Genomic DNA, 18937 nt, shown 5'->3' with positions numbered 1-18937 from the left:
TTCCCCATTCTGTAAATGTAGATCATAGAGTTAGGTCACTTGCAAAGTATGGCTTGAACATAGCAGAAATATGACCCAGAGCTGAGCCTCTTGATGGCAAATGCAGTGCGCTATTGTTTGCAACATAATGCTTTGTACCTGGAAATATCTTGTGACCTACAATTCTTCTTTCTAAGGTGCTTTTAAAATCAGTCCAATACACATATGTAACACATACTCATTCTACATGAGTAACTTCATGGAAGGAAATATAAAATCTTGGTGCATAACAGGTGTACCTCACACTATAGCCAACCTTGTATTCCCATAATATATTCTCATCAGGAAAAGCAACACCTGCAATGTTATATTTGCATACATAATTTTATTCTTGCTCACTATGTATCAAATCCATCTACAGAGCTCATCAATATGCCAATTTAAATTATAGACTACTCTAGTCTTTGTTTTTACAGAAGCATTTCCCTGAACATAACTATCAGTCAAAAGTTAATTTAGGGCCCAAATTCATTTTTAAAAGGCACAGCCAGCATATGATTTTACTGAATATCTTTTTATGATGAGTCTGGATATACTATGTAGGAATGATTTATAAATAAAAATAAGGATGAATTACACAGATACACGTCAATATGCAAACCAAATTGCAATGAGCATATATACATTTCTATTATTGGCACTTGAAGAATTTTTCATTTTTCATTTCATTTTAATAGAACTTGTTCTCAGAGCTGGAGGCCAAAAATCACTGGTGTTTTATAAGCAAGATGAATATATTCACTATTTTACAGAAGTTTTATAAAAGAAGGCAATTTATACTTTTTTTGATGATCAATACTTCCTTAATTCTTTTAATATTGTAATCCTGAGAAACGTTACCTCTGAGTACTAAAATATTTGGTGAGTTTGAAATTAAGTGTGAAGCAAAGTGGAGAACAAAAACTAAGAATGACATATTAGTCTTTACTCATAATACTTATATTCAAAGGCCCATGTATGTACACACACTTTTATGTTTTTTTTCCTTTCTTGTAGTTTGCTATTTCATGAAACTACTATTCTTGTGGATTAAAAAAAAAACAAAATACAAAAAAAAAACACTGAGGGGCACCTTGTTGGCTCGATTGGTTAAGTGTCTGACTTCAGCTCAGGTCATGATCTCAGAGTTCATGAGTTCAGTCCCTGCATTGGGCTCTCTGCTGTCAGCATAGAGCCTGGTTCAGATCCTCTGTCCCCCTTTCTTCCCCTCCCCGCCTCAAAAATAAATAAATACTAAAAAAAAAGACAGAAAAGCCTTTCCAAGGTAGCATCTTGTCCTTACCTTATTGTACCTACACTGTAGTATAATTGTCTATTTACCCTACAAGGTTCAGCACAGCACCCCAAGAAAGATTACATACTTATTGAGGATAAAGACCAGACTTATTTGGAGTGTGTGGGTTGCTCAGTAGGTCAAGCCCCTGGCTCTTGATTTCGGCTCAAGTCATGATCTCACAGTTTGTGAGTTCAAGTACTGTGTCAGGCTCTGCACTGACACTGCAGAGCCTGTGTGGGATTCTCTCTCACCCTCTGCCTCTCTTTCTCTCAAAATAAATAAACAAATAAACTTAAATAAAAACTTTATATATAAAAAAACACCAGACCTGTTCATCCATTTATCATCAACACTGTTAGACTGCCTGACACACAATTAACATTTAATCAACAAATTTGTGTTGAGTGAAGAAAAAAACAAACTATGCAAAATGGTTTGAGGGTGATTTATGGCATGGACAAAAATATATTAACTTTAGAGTTAGACAGACCTAGATTTTGTATGGAACCCTTATTTAACAGTCTCTGTGTTATTTGTAAAATATGGTTAATCGAAAAGTATAAATAAGTAACTTAATGATCAGAGTATGTAGCTTCAAGTACACATCATTGCACAGAAATATTGAAAAACAGTCTCTGTTAGAAGCAAATTTGTCAGAATTCTGAAAAACAGTCAAATGTTTACAACAACCAAGAGGATTCTGGATTTTAAAAAATGCTGGGTGACTAGATGGCCCAGTGGGTTTAGTTACCAACTCTTGATTTTGGCTCAGGTCATGATTTGATGGTGGTGAGATCTGAGATCTAGCCCTGTGTTGCGTTCCCCACTGAGCCTAAAGCCTGCTTGGGATTCTCTGTCTGCCCCTCTCCCACTTGCACTCTGTCTTTCTCAAAATAAATAAACATCTGTTCAAAAAATGCAACTTAAATGTAGTAAAAGCCTTTGGGGATTTTTACTTGCCCTTGCCCCACCCTCTCCTCTCATCAGCTTCAGTCTTAAACACTATAGCCTCTGTCCCCAGTGTGGGACTCTGGTCCATTTTTTCAGAGAAAGCAGAGCAGACTTACATGCAAATTGTTGTCTGTGTAAATTATAGTCTGTCTAGAGTTTTCCTGAAGTAGTAATGTAAAATGCTGGTCTCTGTTTGCCTTACCCAGAACTCACTCAGAGTGGAAAATAGTAGGCATTGCTCAAAAAACATTGCAAGGCACAGGAAATAGCCACAGCTTTCTGGGGTGAAAGATTATGGTTGAGGCATACAGTAGACCTCCTAAAGGCTGGAGGAAAAGTTGGGGAGAGAGTTTCTTTGGGTTTTAGGAAACTCAAAAATGTCTGTATATAATGAGGAATTTAGAAAACCATATACATGCCCAGGACAGGACACATGCTTAGGAATAATCTGAGAAGATATGAAGCTTTCACTTGTGTCTGACTTTTAGGTTTACTACAAGCAGGGAGAGAAGGCTGATGCAGATTTTTAAGTGGTATGGTTAAGTGTTAAAGGGGTATTCCAGCATAATGCCCCCTCTGTAGACCCTGGAAAGGTTGCTTTTGTCATTTGTTGTTTTATTTCATTTTCTTAGACCTTAGCATTCCAGGAGGTCTACATGAAAACACTAGTTGAACATGAGCTAAAAGAAAAGAGATTTCAACAGCCACCCATGACAAAAATACAGCTGTTGCAAAAGTATTGGAAAATCACTAAACACATGAGCAACTATAGCCTTCAGCAATCAAAACAGCAAAACCTAGAGAGGGGAGAGAATCTGATTTCCAGAGTAACCACATTCTAATATTTGAACATCCTGTTTTCAACCTAAACCCACAAATTATACAATGAAATAAGAAAGTAAGGACCCTCTGGAGGAAAGAATGAATTGATGGAAACCATCCCTGAGAAAGTCAAGACATTGGATTTAATAGACAAAGCTGAACCATCTGTCTTAAATAATGAAAAGGGCCAAAATCATAGACAAAGATATAAATGAAACAAGAACAACTATGTATGAATAAAATGAGAGTATCAAAAATAACAAAATCATAAAAAAGAACCAAAGAGAAATCCTACACTTGAAAAGGTAAGGGGTAGAATGAAAATTCACTAAAAGGATTCAACAGTAGGTTAGAATAGGCAGAAGAAAGGATTGGTGAACTTTAGGATGTGGCAATTTAAACTGTCCGGTCTAGGAGTCAGAAGTTTGAATGAGAGAGACAGAGAATGAGCAGAAAGGAGGGGCAGAGAAAGAGGGAGAGAGAAAATCCCAATTAGGCTCTGGGCTGACAGCTCAATGCAGGGCTCAATCCTATGAACCATGAGATCATGACCTGAGCTGAAATCACGAGTCACTCAACCAACTGAGCCACCCATGTGTCCCAAATAGGAGAAAATATTTACAAATCCTATATCTAGTAGGAGTCTACTGTGCAGATTATATAAAGAACAACTCCAGAGTCAGTAAAAATAGGCAAAGAACTTGAAGAGACACTTATCCAAAGGAGATAGGCAAATGGCTACCAAACACACAAAATATCCTGTTTCATTTATCATTAAGGAAATGTAAATAAAAAGTATAATGATGGCTATGATTGAAAAAAATTGTCAATTAATGAGGATGTTGTTTATCGATTTATTTTCTGGCTAGACCATTATAGGAAAGAGATTCACAATCACTTAACACTTTTATATACAGGATAAAGAGGCCAACGAATGCTGGGTTGCCCTCTTTACTTTCTTATTTATTACCCAAAATATGAAGTTTAGGAATGAATGACGCATATTTTTATTGCCTTCTTTACTTCAGGAGGCCATGCTGACACTCGATTTCTAGGGCTACACTTCTTTTATATATAGTTTCCTGATTCTTACATACTCTGTAAGAGGAAGAAACCATAAAGCTATAATGAAATAATTTCTGGTGGGCACTTTTGCGTTTGCCCAGGAAGAATCAATCATGATACGCTTAGCGGCAGTCAGTCTAGCGCATATACAGCATTGTTCATTTCTCACTCATATGTCCCAATGTTCACTGTTCATTGGGGGAACCATATTTGCCACCGTACTTGTAATACTGTAGGAGCATCGTGTCTCTAATCCCTGAATTGGCTTTTGGAGACGGTTTTTGTGAATTCTATCAATTGTACTTCTTTCATGAGGTCCTATTTCAATTTTTTTAAAACTTTTTATAATGCTCATTTAACATGAACTATGCCAGCAGAACACTTTGCTTTGCATTTTCACATTATAAGAATTTTGTACATTATTTATGCTTTTACTTCAGCTTAAAGAACTTGTATCTACATGTATGTGCATGTTTAATTGTATTAATATATTTATGTATGCAGACCTGCATGTAGTTATATTAGTTGATTAATGTATATGCATGGATACACATCCTTTTTCAAGTATAGACTATTTTAAGTATCCAGGAATACAAATAATAATGTAACAGATGGCCATTACACAAATGATTTAACAAACAATCCCATTTCATGTATTTATTTCACTTTTTTAAAAAGTTAGTTACATGCTACAAATAGAATTTAAAGCCCTTCCATGTACACCTCATTTTCCTTTCTAACTAAATATAATTAACATCAAAAAAATTACTGTGTGTACATCCATCCATATCTTCATGCTTTTAATACATATTCATGATATGTACTGTATGTTTCCCTAAATAATATGTATTTCAGTGTATGTTTTTATGAATTATATCAGTGGTATCTTACAGAGTTTATCTTATTAGTACTTTTATGTTTCACTCAATGTTATATTTTAAAGACCCAGCAATGTTTAGACATGCATGAAGCTAATTCATGCATCTTTGTTGCTGTATCACATAGTATTGTATGAGTATGCTTCAATTTATTTATTCTCCCTATGTATGAATTATATTTTCGTTATTGCAAGCTACCAATAATACTGTAGAAGCAGACAGGTTTTACCCTAATAACCACTTCATGACTTATTGATTCAATATCCTGGGGATAGAATTTGTCTCCATTGTACATAAATAAGAATATTATCTCATTGTTCTCTAGTTGAAATTCAGATTAATATCTTCTGTATTTTGAATGCTACAAAACCCAACAACTGAAATAATTACTTACCTGGAAAATCATGTGTATGGTTACTCTAAGATAGCAAATCAATCTGCATTTTCTGTATTCAATCAAAGGCCCAGGGGTGTATTAGGAACTTGGGATATGGATTGAAGAGGGAAGAAAAAAAAACATATCTCCATTTTCTAGGAACTCATTGTCTGCTTGATATGGCTAATACAAGGAACAACGAAAACAGGAGGGAATAAACGTGGGTGTACAACATTTGTAACCGGTAGAAGTTAGCCTGTGATGGAGTAGTTCCAAGAAGGCTTTGTAGAAATGGTTTTTCCTGTGTTTTGTAGGAATCAGGAAACTATCTGATAACACTCTCTCTGTGAGAGGCACTGAAAATAAAATTGAATGACAAGGGAATGAGAAATAAGAAAATCCTATGGAAAGAATAGATTAATATGTGTATTTTCTTAAAAATCATTTGATTATATATATTTTCTTCTATATGGCACATATTGAACTCTAAGGATTCAATTATGACACCTGACACTCAACTTATTTCACAGCCATAAGTAGAAGGCCTAAAAAGTTGTAGGTATTCTCTAAACAGCTGGTGAGTAAATAAAAGATGAAACATCATCGTCTTCATCATCATCATCTTCACAAAACTGAAATAAATACGAGGAAAAACAAGTGAGTGGAAAAAAGCCTGGAGGGCACTACTTTTCAAAAGCCATTTTCCAACTTCCCCTATTCAGTTCATATAACAGGAGACATAGCTGTGTTCACAAAATGTTGATTAATCCTGATGAACCAAAAATAATGCTTTCTTGTGGATATTTAAGATGATCATGCATTCAACAAGAAAAATAGAAGATAGGGGGGGAAAAACATCTTAGAAAAAGTTAGTAGTTAAGATGCATTTTTAAAAACCTACAAACTATCAAAAATAACATAATCCCCAAAAAGAACATCAAAATTATAAGGCCCTTCCAAATTTGGCCTCGGTGCTGTATTTCAAAGTGAGATTGAAAGGAATTGGTGAAAAAATGCTCACCTTGCAGCATGATAATAAAATCAACTGATACACACAATTGTCTCAAAAGAAAAAAACTGACCATAATTGCATTTACCTGACATATTTTAACAGCATAGAGAATATCTGCAAGTTTCAGCGAATAAAACCAGCATTCATGGATATGTACTTATTACTATAATTTCATCATGTTTTCTACTACCTCAGTAATCTGAAATGACTTCCTTTGCCTGTACTTCAAGTCCCAACCTTTATTCTAGGTTTTTGACATTGTTCATGACTTGATCATGGTCAGCCTTTCTGACTTTCTTTTAGGTGTGATTCCTCCACTGCACTTCATTTCACAGGAATACCCAACTTCTCATGGTTTTGTATTGTATATGCCGATGCTATTTTCAACCTGCCCTCTTTCTCTAGCCAGTGAGAACCTAGCTGCTTTCTACAGGCCTCTAAGATCAAAGTCACCTCCTGCATGGGGCCTTCCTTAATCCCATTCCCTTATGCTTATTGCAATCCAAATTAACTCCCCTCTTCCCTGTGTGCTTTTGAAGCATTTGACATAGATCCCTAATGAAGAATTGTATGCATCAGTCTCAGATCCAATAGACAAAATAATTTCATGAATATGGGGAAGCACTGAAATATTATATAAGTCTAAGCCATTATGTTAAAAAAACAAAAGAAAAATTGCATAAAATGTACACTTAGAAACAGTTGCAAAAATTGTACAGATAAATCCTATACAACCTTCACATAAGCTTCCTCTAATATTAACACTTTATATAACCACAGAACAATTGTCAAAATTAAGGAAGTAACTTTGGCCTGATACTATTAACTGAAATAATTTGTTTGGATTTCACCAATTTTTTTTACAAAAAAATTTTTTTTTTCTGTTCCAGTATCTGATTTAGGGCCCCATGCTGCATTTGATTGTCAGGTCTCTTTTGTTTCCTCCAATCTGTGATATTTTTTCACTTTTTCCTTGTCTCCTAAGATCTTGACGCTTATGACAAATACTAGTCACTTACCTTATGCATGTCTCTCAGATTGAGTTTGATGTTTTCTTATGATTAGACTGAGTTTATACATTTGTCTCAAAAACACCAAAGAGGCAATGATGTATCATCATATGGGGCGCTTGATGTTTATACGAATTGCTGATAATGTTAAACTTGATTATTTGAGTAAGGTAGTCTCTGACAGGAGACTTTATGTAAAACTACTTTCTACCTCTCTGATTACTAAATATTCTCTGGGAGAAATTTTGAGAATATGAAGATATACCAATTTTGCTTACAACCCTGCCCACTCATTTTAGTATTCATCACTATATCTCACCTGTAGAGTTTATTACAGTGGTATAGTTTTATGAAATTACTTTTTAAATAAAAATTTTTAAGTTTTATTACCTGATGCTACTATGATTTTATATTTTCTTCATTTTTTTAAAAAAAGTATCAGTTATAAATCTTCCACGAGAAGGGTTATTTTTCTTTTCCTCCATTTATTTTACTTAGTTATTTAGTTACTTATGTCAGTATGGATTCATTGGTGTTTATTTTATTCCCTGGCTAATAATGCAATATTATTATTACTTATTTCCTTGGCCATTCTTGTAATCCCGCCTTGGCCATTGGGAACACCTTCAGGTAGACTTCTGTGTTTTTCAGGCATGTCGTGCCCACTCCGTTTTCTGTAGCACTTATTTGCCATCACCCACCACAAAATGCTCTGGCGTCACTGTGTTTTGAACAATGGCAAGAGCACAATTTGGAAACAGGTACATCAAAGTTAAAATATGGCTTCTTCTGACTCACTGTTCTTCCATGTATTATCTTTTTTTTTTCTGAGCTCCAATTTTCATATTTGTGAAATGGGCCTGAATGCACTGAGAAACATGACAGTTGTCAGTAAATTGTCCATTGTATGTATTTGATAATTTGCATTTTATTAAATGTTCAATATTGAAAAGCTGACCTCTGAGATCATTGAAAACGAAACAGGAAACATAAAAACTCCACAGACCTGCTGCCCAATGAAACAACATAACTAGTGAAAATTATTTTAAAAAATACAGAAAGAATCTGGGAATTGTTCTAAGAGCGTACAGCACATGAAGAAACTGTTATTCAAGAAATATATTAGTATCTCATTCATCTTTAATTTTTTTAATGTTTATTTCTGAGAGAGAGTGAGACAGAACATGAGCAGGGGAGGGGCAGAGAGAGAGAGGAAGACACAGAATCCAAAGCAGCTCCAGGCTCTGAGCTGTCAGCACAGAGCCTGACATGTGGTTTGAACTCATGGACCATGAGATCATGACCTGACCTGAAGTGAAATGCTCAACTGACTGAGCCACCCAGGCGCCCCAGCATCTCATTCATCTTGTGAGAGTAGTGAGAATCTGTGTCATTGAGACAAACCCACTCTCCCACTTCACAGCTCAGCTTGACTGTAGCTCCAGTCTGTGTGGATACAGTCAAGAAGACAGGAATCCCTCTTTTCTCAGCCCTTAATCAAGGTTTATCATATCTTACTTGGAGGGGCAGGTTCCAGCATTTCTTATTCACCTAACCTGTAAGTTGAAGAGGCTAAGTTACCAGTAAGTACACCCAAGAAGCCAGGAACTCCCTTCCTCTACCTATTCCTACCTATAAGTGAGCAGACTGGCACCCCAATCATCCTTTTCCTATCTTGTTACTATCGTCCAGTTCCCTATATGGTTCTAAACTGGCAGCCCCCAGCCAAAAAAATATAGATGCTGTCATCTTAACCCAGAGCCCACAGTAGTGGCTTAGGGAATTTGCCTCTGGTTAGAGGTAGTTCATAAGAAAAGGGAGCTCTGAGCTCTCCCCAAAAATATGGACATTATTTAAGCAAATTGAAGCAAATTGTGGGTAAATTTCAAGCTAGGAGTGCTCTTAAAAAAAGCACCTCCTCTTAATTAAGAGCAACAAGTTAAACTGTAGTCCAATTAATTCACCAAAGAGAACAAGAAAAATAGAGAGCCAGGAAGAACACTACTGGGATCAGAACTAAGCACAAAGATTGACCCCAAAATTTATCCCTGCCTTAATTTAATTGGATTGGAACACTCAGCAATTTATGTCCCAGGTCGTTGTAACAAACAGTAGAACAATCTGTCCATAATTAGTGGAGCCCAACAGGCTGAATGTACTGTCAAATTATATGGTTTAACAGAGAAATCAGGCCAAGAGAGCAAAACAGAGACTACCGTCTTAACTTGACTGTGCATATGTCTAAGATGGTACCTTTGAAATGCGAAATCAGAGGCTTCAGGCCACAAGCTATGGAGGAAATACACATTACTAAAATAGTCTACACAAGTCACACACACACACATACCAAAACCACTAAGCAAACAATAACACGCTGGTAGAGGTGCCAGTAGAGGTGCCAGTATCCAGAGTTGCTAAAATATAATACTTAAAATATCCACCTTTCACCAAAAAAAAAGAAAAATACAAAACGAGATCTGTAAGAAACTTGAACATGTGAACTATGCACAGGGTAAAAGCAGGCAACAGAAGCTGCTGAGAAAAACCAAATGTCAGATTTAAGAGACTCCAAAGTAGACCTTATAAATATGTTAAAAAAACTACAGCAAATCAAGGCTAAAGATGTAAGGAAAGCATGAAAGCAATATCACATCATATAGAGAATATCAATAAAGAGATAGAAATTATGCAAAAGAAACATGAAATATGTGGGAATGGAATGACCAACAAACAAGATGAAGGGGATCTACATAAAACTTGATCTGGCAGAAGAACAAATTGGTGAGATAGAAGGCAGGTCAATAGACATTATGCAATCTGGAAAACAGATTTTAAAATAAAGAAAATTCATCAGAGCCTGAGCAATGTTTTACACTTTTAAGCACACTAACATATGCAGAATGGGAGTAATAGAAGGGAAAGAGGGAAAAAAATAGAAGAAAAAAATGATATTTGAAGAAATAATGACTGAAAACTTCCCCAAATTGCTAAAAGTGTGAATATTCACATCCAGGTTCAACTAACTTTAAGTTAATGCAAAGAGATCCTTTCTGAGAAACATAATAATAAAAATGTTGAAAGATAAAGAAAAGAGAAAATCTTGAAAGCAGCAAGAGAAAAAAGACTAATCATGTATAAAGGATCCTTTGATAAGATTAACAGTTGACTTCTCTTTAGAAACAATGGAATCTAGAGGTAATGGGATAGAATATTTAAAGGGCTCAGGAGGATGGGGAGACTGTCAACCAAGACTCCTATATCCAACAAAGCTAACTTTAGGAAATGAAGGTGGATTATATACATCCTTAGAATAAAACAAACAAGTAAGATAATTTATTGCAAGGCAACTCCCCTTACAAGAAGTGGTAAAGGTAGTTCTTCATACTTAAATCAAGTAAACCCAGATAGAAATATAAGTCCACATGAAAAACAACAATAATAAAGGTAATTATGTAATTATAAAAGACAGTATAACTACATATTTTTTCTTCACTTGTTTAAAACTGAATTGTATAAAACAATATGTATATAATTGTATTGTTGGGCTTATATAGAAATGGCACAAAGGAGGTAAGAGAGAGCAGGGTTGTATTGGAGTAAAGAAATGACTCCTTAAATTGAACCCAACGAACAAATGGAGAGAATCAGAAGTAGTAAGTAAGAATAGAAATATAAACTCTATAAATGTATTTTGGTTCTCCTTTCTTTTCTCAGTTGTTTAATAGATATAAACTGTGTAAACACTACTTATAATGGTGCCACATATGTATGTATGCGTGTGTGTGTGTGTGTGTGTGTGTGTATAACAACAATAGCCTAAAAAGGGTAGAGAATTCCAGAATTCTCACTGGAATTAATTTATGATAAATTTAAAGCATATTCTGGTAAGTTAGATATATATGATAAGTTCCAGAGCAACAACTAAGAAAATAAAAACAACAACAGCAACAACAAAAACAACAAAAATAGTGAAGAAAGTAGGTAAAGGAATTTAAATGTTAAACTAGAAAAACATTACTTACTGCAAAGGAAAACATTAAACAGAAAACCAGGAACAAAAAGAGCTTATGTAAATAAGAAACAAAAATTAAAATGGCAAAATAAACCCAACTACACCAATAAAAATTAAATATGAATGGATAAAAAAATAAAGTCAAAAAGTGGGGGTCTACAAGATGATGTGGCCACTTTGGAAAATTGTTTGTCACTTCCTTAAATGGCTAAGCATAGTTACCATATGATTTAGCAGTCTCATATCTACAAATACACCCAAGAGAAATGAAAAAACTACATACACACAATAAATTTGTTTATGGATATTCAGAGCAGTATTATTCATAATAGCCAAAACTGGAAGCAAATCAAATATCCATCAACTGAAAGAGGGACAAATAAAGTTTAATATATCCATACAACGTAATATCATTCTGCAATAAAAAGAAATGACATAGTGATACTTTTTGTAGCATGGATGAGACTTGAAGACATGCTGCCTGAAACAAGTCAGTAACAAAGGACCACATATTGTATGATTCCTTTATATGAAATGTTCACACTAAGCAAGTCTAGAGACAGAAAGAAGATTAATGGTTCCTGTGGGCTGGGGAGGGTCAGGGAGGGGGGCTTGGAAAATAATGACTAAATGGTACAGGGTTTCTTTTTAGGGTAATTAAAATATAAAAATTGTGGTTATAGATGCAAGCTCTGTGAATATACTACTGTGTTCCTTAAGTGTATGAGTTGTACATTATGTGAATTGTATCTTAATAAAATTAAAAATTATTTTTAAAATAACTTTGAAATACATAAGTACCTATTTTAATATAAAAGTTGATTATTTATGAAAGTGATTTTTTTCTGACTTGTACTCAGTGCCCATATAAGGATTCCTGGCTACAAGATGCTGAAAGACTCAGCTAAGTAACTATTGATAGTATTAATGAGGCTATTTGAAAAATTGAAGGATTGGCTGCAAGAGTGTAAATGTTAATTCCCTGATTATGTTTATAAAATAAAAATAAAAAGGTGCATAACACTGAGAATGGATTCCTGAACAAAAAATGGATTCACAGTGTTTTTAGAAGAATTTGAAGGTTCTAAGGAAATTTTAGGTCCTCCCTTTTTTCTTTCTTTTTGCAAGTTATTTGATTATTTAAGTGATAATTTTCAGGAAAAAGAATATTTACACCATTTCTATAAAAGATACTTTGCAAACTAAGGAAAAAATACTCTTACAACAAATAAAGAAAAGACAAATGACAACATATGGCATAGGAAACTGAATATAATAGGACTTAACATTAGGTTCCTGAATGATCTTTAAAGACTTTAAAAAGTCTTTCCTTGACCTTGATATTTATATAATTTTTAGGGACAAAGTGTACAGTTGATGCAACTTAAAACATAGCTAAAAATAATTACAAAAATTACTGACAAACTTTTATGAATGATCAAACCTATTTAAAGGAATATAAATAATAAGAACATGGATTCTTATACTGATCATAATACTGAGATTTGAATCTGACTTTATACCTGATTATTGGCAATATTGAACTTGTCAGAGCTTCAATTTCCTTACCTGTATAGTGGAAAATAATGGGGAAAACAACCTGCCTCCCTGGAATGCTATGATCTTAAATGAGATAATGCGTATGAGGCATTTAATAGTGTTAATGGCCATTATTCTTTTGATAGATACTATTTGAAGTGTAGACTACTTTCATAGACTCTTTTACATGTTTTGATCCAGTTCATTCAGGAGAAACATCTTAATTAATTTTGTTTATCCCTTGAAACATACCTATTATCTAATTGAAATAACCTTTAAAAATTGATGTGTATATGTATGTATGATGTGCATGTGTGTGTATTTTTGTGTGTGATGTGTGTGTGCTGTGTGTGATGTTTGCGTGGTTGGATGAGTGTGTTTGTGTCAGTAAATATTATCAACTAATCATGTATGAGTCAATCAAGAAGTCACAGACCTCTCAGATATCATGGAACCAATGTTGTCATGGTATTATTTTACTGTTCATCATATTGATCTTTCAGGTAGGAAACAATAATAGATGGTTCTGCCATATATATATCTCTAGATGTCTATAGATATAGATAGATATAGATATAGATATAGACATAGATATAGGTATAGAGAAAGACATTCATACCCATTTGAGATCTCTCCTTGAATTCCTACTGTGCTACTTATGAGCTGAATTCTATCATAAAAATATAGTCATTGAAACTGTCTGCACTCACCTTCCTCATATTTGATTTTATGGTAATGTAGTGACTTATGCAGTGATTTAGTACAAGAATTGAATGAGGCAATATAAATAAGTATAGTGCTTTGCCCAGTATATAAGTGACATTAAACAAAAGTCCCATTTGCCATTCCCCAATCCCTCTCTTTCTATGACAGAATACTATCACACCAGGTATACAAGGAAATGAAGCTAGGCTGTCATAATTTGTTCTTGGTTGAACTAATGCTGTTTCCTAGAAACCATTGATTCCTTTTCTAGGTCATTATATATTATACTCTAAATAGCCACTGTTCAGATTTTTCTCTCGAAGATTTGAAGTATGTGGATGTTAAAATTTACCTTCTCTTCAGCCCAAAAGAACCCACTAACATGTCTCTGTGATCCTCAAAACTGGCAGGTAAATTGTCACAGTAGCTTGAGTTGTGTTTTCCAAAACCAAGAAATCTAACTTATATCCCTGATGCCTCCTTATCTATCCACAGTTAATTCTAAGAAAACATGTCAATCCTTTACCATTCTGAGTACCATTTAGGGCAGGAGAAATGAAAATCCAACAAAGTTATGTAGGTATGGTTATTATGCCTTTTTCTTTTCTTAACATTTGAATTTCCAAATCCATTTTAGGGCAATAGCAGCTTCCATTGTGTATAATGGTGTAACGTGTATTGATTTCTAACGTCATGGAGTTCACTTAAGTAGTGAGAAGAAGCAGATGTAAGCAGTTATAATAGAACATAATGAGAACAATGATTGATAAGCCCTTGGTCCAACTGTGGTATAAATGCTTGGAGGTTGGGAAACTTTAGAAACACTGCCTTTGAGACATGTATCAAAGAAATGATTTTAAATTTTCCAGATGGACAGAAAGAGGAGGGTACTTCCGGCAGAGCAGTGGCTTGTGCAAGAAAAGACATTGAGGAATATGGTACATTTAAAGAACCACAGATAGTTCAGTATGAATTTGAGAAGTTAGGACCATTTTGGAAGAAGCCTGTAAATCTTAACAGTCATCCATGTATACAGGCTAGCAATATACATTTAGTTTGGACAACATAACTCAGAATTACTTTGAAACACAGAAAAGGAAGGAAATCACAGAATATAGAGAGACACAAATAGTATGTTCTCCCTTCATCAACCATGATTAGTCAGGGAATAGTCAATCAGTGATATCAAGCAGATGGTCTTTGTAGTCAATACAGTATGTACAATATGTGCTTGGTACCAAAATGCTGTAATTTCTGGCTCCTGTAAATTGAAAGGCTGCCCTAAACATCTGTTATCTGTCACTTGAAAGGTGCAGTGTATCCAAAGGTTTGACTCATTTTTTCTCTGATATTCAATGACTTGTTTAGCAACCAGCATAGGATCTACTTGAGCTAAGAAGCTTTCTCTCTTGTTTGACCCCTGATTCAGCAAACCAACAGCTTATACAGAGTGGAGTAAAGATTGCTCTTAAGATACGAAAGGTTTTTTTTTTTTTAATGTCTATTTATTTATTTTATTTTTTTTTTTTTTACGTTTATTTATTTTTGGGACAGAGAGAGACAGAGCATGAACGGGGGAGGGGCAGAGAGAGAGGGAGACACAGAATCGGAAACAGGCTCCAGGCTCTGAGCCATCAGCCCAGAGCCTGACGCGGGGCTTGAACTCACGGACCGCGAGATCGTGACCTGGTTGAAGTCGGACGCTTAACTGACTGCGCCACCCAGGCGCCCCAATGTTTATTTATTTTTTGAGAGAGAAAGAGAGAGAGAGAGAGAGAGAGAGAGAGAGAGAGAGAGAGAGAGAGACTGGGGGAGTGGCAGAGAGAGAGGGAGACACAGAATCTGAAGTCGAGACACAGAATCTGACTCGAGAACTGTGAGAACATGACCTGAGCCGAAGTCAGAGGCTTAGCTGACTGAGCCACCCAGGTCCCCAAGATATGAAAATCTTTTAAAAACAATCTATGTAATAAACATATGCTTTCCATGATTATAAACTTGTGGATGGGCTATAATTGATCAATAAAGTTAAAATGTGGTTGGCTTCTGAGAAATAGAAAATTCTTTCTCAGCACAAATGACTCCATCCAACCTTCTACGCTAAGAGATCTGACCACACTCTAGTATGGTTTCTATGAGACCAATACCACGATCCCTAGGATGATCCTATGTTTTTGTTTTTGTTTTTTTAAATGCCCGAGAAAGCTCAATGCTGCTGAAAGAATTTACTATTTTGTTTTGTTTTTGTTTTTGTTTTTGTTTTTCAGCCCAAACCTAACTCTAGGATCCTGACCTCTCTTTTCTTAGGTCGTTTACTTCAGACAGCTTATAATTATGAATACTTTATCTGCCAATTTAAGATATAAATCTCCTACCACTCTGAAACGTCTCCCCTGGGACCTGGGAGCTATCTCTTAGAAATGCAAACAAGCAGGGCTATAGCTCTTGATGAGCCCTTGATCATTTCCCTTCCTATGGGAAGGTAAGAGATTAATTCTGATGGATACCTTGCTTCAATTTGGAAAACGACCTGCTGTCCTAAAGGTAGGAAAATTTGTTTCTCTCCCGTAGAAGGGCAATTAACAAACTCACATGGCCTAATCTCATTGACTGACAACTCTTAACGCCTTTCAACACTGAGCCTTTGGCACATCCCAGCAATTAAAAAAGTTACAGCGGAGTGGAGTTGAGTTCTGTGGTAGTCTGAATAAAATCTCTCTGGAGGCAGAATAATGCTGGTTTTCTCCAATTATCAGCTAGGGTTTAAAGGAACCATCTCTTAAAATAGGGGCTAAGGCTTGTAAGTGCCTCAGAAGTCCTTTATAAAATTATCTATTTTGTTATTCTTTTAATTTTACGTTTATTTATTTTGAGAGAGAGAGACAAAAAGCAAGTAGGGGAGGGACAAATAGGGACAAATCCCAAGCAGGCTTCGCACTGTCAGCGCAGAGCCCCAGGTGGGGCTGATCCCACAAACCGGGAGATCAGGACTGGAGCTGAAACCAAGAGTCCAACACTTAACCGACTGAGCCACCCAGGTGCCCTCAGCAGTTCTTTATAGATTTTGGTAGAGAATGTTTCAGATTTCTGGTCACTTGGTGGCAGTGATAGCATTCATGCTTCTCAGGGTTCTGGGACTTCCCTATGTAGCATTGTGTCTCCCTGATGTCTTTGTCTCCAGCAGAGAAAAGCAAAGAAGAGAACTTCAGTTTGGAGTAAGATTGAAATTGACTTTGTTGTGTGACCTTTGGCAAGTCATTCAACCTGGCTAAGCCATTATTTGTTTCTATGGTAAATAAGAGCAATAATAATACTTTCCTCACAGAATAAAATAATATTGTAAAGTGATTATCCTAGTACCTGCAAAATTGAGGATACACAGTAAATAAATACCTCTCCCTCCAAGTGGCCAAAAACTTTTGGTTATGAAAAGCAGGTTTTAAGTGAGGAAGCTTAGAAAAGACAAGAAGAGGGGAAGAGGGATGGTGTCACATTTGGAGCATTAGCTATAAAATGCAAGGGTAAATGAAATGCCCAACAAGCACTTAAAAAATTTTGTTTGCTCAGGAATGCATTCCTCCATGATGCAGATCTTGGAGAGAGGATTAAGTCTGGACTGGGCCAGTGGCTAAGAAGCCCAATCACATTCTGTCTTAAATAGAACCGGGTTGACATTACCACAGATGAGAAAGTCAAGTTATAAATAGCAAGGTGGTGAAATAAAAACCTTCAAATTTAACTTCTAGCCATTAAGAGGTGACCTATGATTTGTTTCCCAGCCAAACGAGGACTTGTGAGAAGGATTATGAGATACTCATAGAACAGCAGAGGATTGAATGCCCTCAGGTCCCATGTGCAACTTCTCACATGTTCTTCTTTAACTTGGTAGTAAACTGAGAGGAACATAAAAAAAAAAAAAAAAAGCCCAACTCTCTCTTCCCATCACTACAGCTGCATAGCTCAGCTACAGAGGCTTTCCAAAAGGAGCTGATGTCCCTAGAACCTGGGCACATTGGCGATCATAATAAGGAGATCGTGAAATGATATCTAGTGGTTCCATAAAATCTTGGTTTCTCGAGACACAGAATGGTGTAATCATTCCTGCCCTACTTCGACAATAACATGCAATACTATTACAGTGTAAGGTGCAATATGACTTATAGAACAGAGGTCTGTATTTTATATATTTTTTTATTAAACCAGCTAGGATAGTCAGCAAAAAGTATTTTCTGTGCACCTGTGTCCTTGTGTATGAAGGGGATCTCCTTCTCCATGCACAGTCATAGAGGTCAAAATAGCCTGATATGATTCACCATTTTTAATGATGATGATATTAAAAAATGGCCAACAAAAGCAGATTACTTTTTTTAAATATATCATTTGTGTATTTCAAAGGAATATTAATCTGAGTTTTGAAATCTCTTGAGGATATTTTAGAATGAAAACCTGGGTACTATTTGCATAATCCAAATCCTTCTGGAACTGATAATAATGGTCCATTGTTGTTAGTCTGTGTATGAGAAACAAAATAGTTACTTAGTGTAATAGACATGGTTTCCAATGTTTTTTCTACAAGAACCTAATCCGTAGAGATGCACTAGGGGGGAAAGATCAATAACTTTGTGATCAAATGTATCATAGTCTATTGCCTATTAATGGGAAGACCATAGTACAAGTTCTAGAAGTTCTAAAATAAAGTACCTCTATAATATTTTTAGCCCAGATTGTCCCTAACACATTAGTTTATAATATTTTTTAATAAGAATAATAAAAGAGACATTCAAAACATAATTTTAAGATTAGTTTTCTGGAAATCCTCCCTCAATATATTTATTATCGTTAAACTATACTGATCACTTTATACTGCTGCAAGTTTAGTAACTGAGTGATTATGCTCTCATGCACTAAAATATGTTATAAAGGACACTAACGAAATTGGTAATGATGCAAGCAAATACACATGCAAGGCTCATTACAGAAAGCACTGGCAATTGCTTTTTAAATAAATTTATAGTCAAAATTGAGTATGATATAGAAAACAAAGGATAGGAAAAATTCTATGTATCATTGTAGGGCAATTAATTAGTTACTTATTAAAAATAATTAGTTTTATGTTTATTTCATACCACTATACCAAATACAGGTTCAACTAACTGGTAATTACATTCAATCACAAATAGAAAAAAGAAGATATACTTAATTATTTCTCTTTTGGGGAAATCGTTGATCATTCTGAATCTATACATATTATT

This window comes from Felis catus, chromosome E2 (genome assembly GCF_018350175.1).
Source record: "Felis catus isolate Fca126 chromosome E2, F.catus_Fca126_mat1.0, whole genome shotgun sequence".
In the NCBI taxonomy this organism is placed as follows: Eukaryota; Metazoa; Chordata; class Mammalia; order Carnivora; family Felidae; genus Felis; species Felis catus.
Note: the sequence above shows the minus strand (reverse complement) of the source record.